Source organism: Otolemur garnettii, unplaced genomic scaffold (assembly GCF_000181295.1).
Source record: "Otolemur garnettii isolate 467f Iridium unplaced genomic scaffold, OtoGar3 scaffold00144, whole genome shotgun sequence".
Lineage (NCBI taxonomy): Eukaryota > Metazoa > Chordata > Mammalia > Primates > Galagidae > Otolemur > Otolemur garnettii.
The window spans coordinates 105,078-110,184 of NW_003852539.1; the positions used below are offsets into that span (position 1 = coordinate 105,078).

Sequence of the window (5,107 nt, forward strand, 5' to 3'; positions counted from 1 at the left end):
TATGCTTCCAACAAAGGTCTGATAACTACAATCTACAGGCAGCTCAAACTAATCAATAAGAAAAGAACAAATAACGCCATTTCTTTCTCTTTTTTTTTTAGATAATGTAAGATTTTATTAATAAATAGTGTGAAAGCATCAGTTATAACTGTTTAAACATTTAACTTTTAAACAGCCATGTCTTGGCTTTAATATTGTGCATATTGGCCTCTATGGCACTACAAATAAACCCATGAAAATATTTCCCATTTTCACACACAGGTATTCATATAACACCATTTTACAAGTTATTATGGACAAGATAAACTTAGTAATAATATTCATTTGGACAACTATAATTAAATGAATATTAAATCAAGAAATAGCCTATGTTCAATATAGCCCAGACAATATTGTTATTGTCTAAATAACAATAATACTTAATGTTATTTAGAACATAATTCCTTACTTTCTTTAAAAGGGCATCTTTTGTATATGTGAGAGCTCAAATGGAAGCTGAGGAATGCATTGTTTGACCATAATAACAGAATTCACACACAAGAGGGTATCTGCTTCCTCCTTTGGAAGAAGCAACACATTTTCTCGTAATCTCTCTCTCCAGGCATTATTTCCCATATTATCAATGAAAATGCTTACAAGCACCAACCCCTAAATTCTGTCCTCAAGGTCAAGTTATTAAGCTAAAAAAGAGTGGTTCATTATATAAAAAAGTCAATTTCCAGCAACACTACTGCTAAAAATGACATCAATTAAACTTCTTAGAATCCATTAACTGTATTTTTTCCATGAGTTTTCTATTATATGTAGATTTATTTCCCTTAAGAAGTAAAGTGGGCTCGGCGCCTGTGGCTCAAGTGGCTGAGGCGCCAGCCACATACACCCAAGGTGGCGGGTTCAAATCCAGCCCGGGCCCGCCAAACAACAATGACGGCTGCAACCAAAAAATAGCCAGGTGTTGTGGTGGGCGCCTGTGGTCCCAGCTACTCCGGAGGCAGAGGCAGGAGACTCGCTTGAGCTCAGGAGTTAGAGGTTGCTGTGAACTGTGATGCCATGGCACTCTACCCAGGGGGACAGCTTGAGGCTCCTGTCTCAAAAAAAAAAAAAAAAAAAAAAAAGAAGTAAAGTGAAGTTTGAATTGTACAGTCTGTCATGTGGTGACATCAGCAACCGCAAGTTCTTGTCCATCAACAAGCCCCAATTCTTTCAATGTCTTGGAGAGATTTGGCCTTGTTCGTTCTTTAATAGAGGTTACTGACTGTAAGTAAAGTGTTCTATTTTTTCCCTCTAATGTGGCTGTGATGGCTGGAGATTTCATTTGCAGAGAAGCACTGTTGGTTAAATAATCCAAAACCTCCTGTAGTTTAGCTGATGGAGAAAACTGAATATTTTGAGGAAGCTGGCTACAAGCTGGGCAGTTATCCTTTCTTTCTGCTTCAAATGTGTATATGTACAGCCCATCTACATCACTGAATACCAAGTAATTATTAAGGGGAATGTATGCACTTGTGGCTATTTTAAAAACCTCAGTGGCACACACAGCTACAATGACTACATTCGTGGAAGCTACAGCAGGAATGATTCGTTTTACTACTCCTTGAATGAGTCTCTATGTAACACCCCTAATACTATATTGTGATGCTCTCTCTAGGGATTTTTGGAAAATCCATTGAATATGTTCAGGATCATCTCCATCTAATGGAACCTCTTCTCCAAAAGGTTGCTCCTTAGACCACTGCAATACCCTTACATACTCGATACAGTGTTCAGGTAGCCTGGGCATAGATGCAATGGTGCACATGGGAAAATTGATCTGTGGTGGATAAAGTTCCAGTGTGCACTCAATACAAGCAGTCATTCCAGGCAGAATTACCCTTGCATTTCCTTTAAAACTTTCTGTCCCACCATCTATCAAAGGAACAATGGAGCTTGAATCTAACACACCATCATCATAATTTAGAAGAGATATCAGCATGCCATTTATCCATCTTCTGGCTATGGTAGAGTCCAGTCCACATACGATAATATGAAATTAGCGGTAGAAAGTGTCGTTAAAAAAAAAAAAAAAAGAAAGTGTCGTTAAAATCCTGAATCTTGTTGAAATGTGGAACTACATTGCAATTAGGAACTCTGTCATTTAGAAATTCTGCAGCAACTTCAGCCTTTGGTCTTCCAACATCTTTAGGCCTAAATAAAAATTGCCTATTTAGATCGGAAACATCTATAGTGTCCATGTCTATAACATGAATCTGTCGAAAACCAGACAATGCCAGGTTTTTCAGGAGCTCACATCCTAAGCCACCAATAACCAGAACTTTACATGTATCTAACAAGAACTGGAGAGATTCAGTGCTGGGTTTGAATTCAGGGTGTATGAAGGGTCCAGATTGCTCGAGGAACTTCTTTACATGGTTCCAGAGACCTTCCCAGTCTCCAGTGTCCCCACACCCACCATCAACAGCCATTTTCTCAGCCAGCAGCTCCTCTATTCTCCTTTTCTTCTCCGGCTCCTTGCCATCCGCCATATTGTTCTCAACCTCTTCCCCAATAACCTCATTTCTATGTGGGCAAGAGATTTGAACAGAAACTTCTCTGATGAAGACAGGCGTACAGCCTACAAACACATGATAAAATGCTCATCATCTTTAACCATCAGAGAAATGTAAATCAAAACCACTTTGAGATATCATCTAACTCCAGTAAGATTAGCCCACATCACAAAATCCCAAAACTACAGATGTTGGCATGGTTGCGGAGAGAAGGGAATGCTTCTACACTGCTGGTGGGAATGCAAGCTAATATGACCTTTTTGGAAAGAAGTTTGGAGAACACTCAAGGAACTAAAAGTAGACCTACCATTTGATCCTGCAATTCCTCTACTAGGTATATACCCAGATGATCAAAAATCATTTTACAACAAAGACATTTGCACCAGAATGTTTATTGCAGCCCAATTCATAGTAGCCAAGACATGGAAACAGCCCAAGTACCCATCAACCCATGAATGGATTAACAAATTGTGGTATATGTACACCATGGAATACTATGCAGCCATAAAAAGATGGAGACTTCACATCTTTTATGTTTACCTGGATGGAGCTGGAAAATATTCCTCTTAGTGAAGTACCTCAAGAATGGGGGAAAAAGTATCCAACGTACTCAATATTACTATGAAGTCAATATATAACCACCTACACACTCATATGAATGGCAAAACATAACTATAGTCCAGAAAGTAGACGAGAAGAGGAGAGAGGGGGGAGGGGAGGGGGGATATGAGAGAAGGGGAGATTTGGGGGGACCTCACCTAATGTACATGATGCAATGGTACACTTCAAAACTATTTAGAAATGAGTATAATTGTGATGGATGTGTTACTTAGTTCAATGCAAGCATTTCACATTGTATATTGAAGCAGTACCCTGAACCCATAAATGCATCAGTGTACAAAGTTATGATTTAATAAAAAATAATTTAAAAAAAAATAAAGATACCAGTGACAGAAACAGACTCCTATGCTTATCTCCAAACCTGCTCCTCATCCTCACCACCCAAGCCAGAAGCCCAAGAATTATCCTTGGCTCACTTGGACGATGCCACACACACCGCTATCCATTTCCCTCCATTTCCACCATTACCACTTCAGCCCCAGAATCCCTCATCACTCACCACACCATGGCAACATTCTCCCAACAGCCAACTGCATCAGGTATGCACACACACTTCACCTCCAAGCTACAGCCAGAGGGGTATTTTTGGAAAACAAGTATGATTGTGTAATACCTACCCTCATGTAAAATGCAAACAAAAACTAAAAGCTATCACATGGCCTACAGGGCTTGCAAGGTCTGGCCTCTTCTCTCCAGCCCTCTTAGTCCTTGCCCTCTCGCTCTCCAGACTCTCCTCTCACCACCCTAGCCTCTTTTTGCTCCCTTTAGCTAACTGGGATCCCCACTACCACAGGGCTTTGCATCTGTTGTTCCTTATCCAAAATGCTCTTCCCACTCCTACTTCAGATCTTGACTCAATTTATCACTTCCTGGGGGAAGCTTTCCTGACTTTCCTAAGTTGATCTTGTCCCATCATCACTTAGTACTTTGCGTTTCCCCTTTGTAGTAAGTGCCACAGTCGTGATTTGATTATCTGTATACCTATTTCCCTTACAATTCATTTCTCTTGCTTATTTCCTAAGGAAGGGACAGGTTCTGTCTTTGCTCAATGCCTGACCTAGTCAATCTGGTCCCTGGAATTAGCAATAAGTATGTGTTAAATTAATGAGTATATAATGAGTGTCTACTGTGTGCCACACTCTTCTGTACATTTGGCTGCATTTTCTTCACAACCAACCTGGGGTATTTTGCTCTTTATACAGGATCCCTGAGGCTCTGAGAAGCTAAGACACGTACCCATTGCCACACAGCTGGAAGTGACTGAGTGAGCCAGTGTTCTCGCCAGCTTCCCCAGTTTCTTGCAGTGAGGGAGGAAACACTCTCATATGCACATGCACACCTACACGCGTACACACACACGCCGTGCTTTGCAGCCTTATCTCAGTCATCCTCAGAATCAGCCTGCAAGGTGGGTGTCATTGAAAGACAGAAAAATCATGTGAACAGCCCAAAGATACAGCCCAAGACAGCAGAACTGGTCTTCTAACCCAGAACACTGGGGCTCTTTTCACTGCACCAGGCATGATAAGATGGCCAAGTCAAGCCAGCACAGAGGGATTGTTACCCTGAGGACCGAACTGGCTGCTGGGCCTCTTTAGGTCACACTTGCCATCCTGAATGACCTGGGTTTTGAGAAATGCTCATGCCTAGAACTGCTCTGTTGAACCACAACCCCGGCATCAGGGAGTTATCCAACCAAGGATAAAGCAAGTAGAAGCTATGCCACGTCCCTCCTGCCAGCCCCAAGAGGCCCAGCCTCGAGACGAGAGGTGGCAGATGACCCTAGAGCTGACCTTCCACCTTAGCTGAAAAATAAACCAAGGACAGCCATCACCTCCCCTCTAGGGCACAGTGTAGGGGCACAAGGTAGGTGGGGCCCTGGCTGTGGACACCAGGTGCCCATAGTCTCTGGGAAGAGCCCATCCGAATCCAGCTGGACT

The 5,107-nt window shown here is 41.9% G+C and overlaps 1 pseudogene; it reads right to left on the reverse strand.

Moving 5' to 3' along the window:
- Positions 1 to 1,120: 1,120 nt before the first annotated feature.
- LOC100952769 lies at positions 1,121 to 2,522 on the reverse strand (annotated as a pseudogene).
- Between the last annotated feature and the right edge of the window lie 2,585 nt (positions 2,523 to 5,107).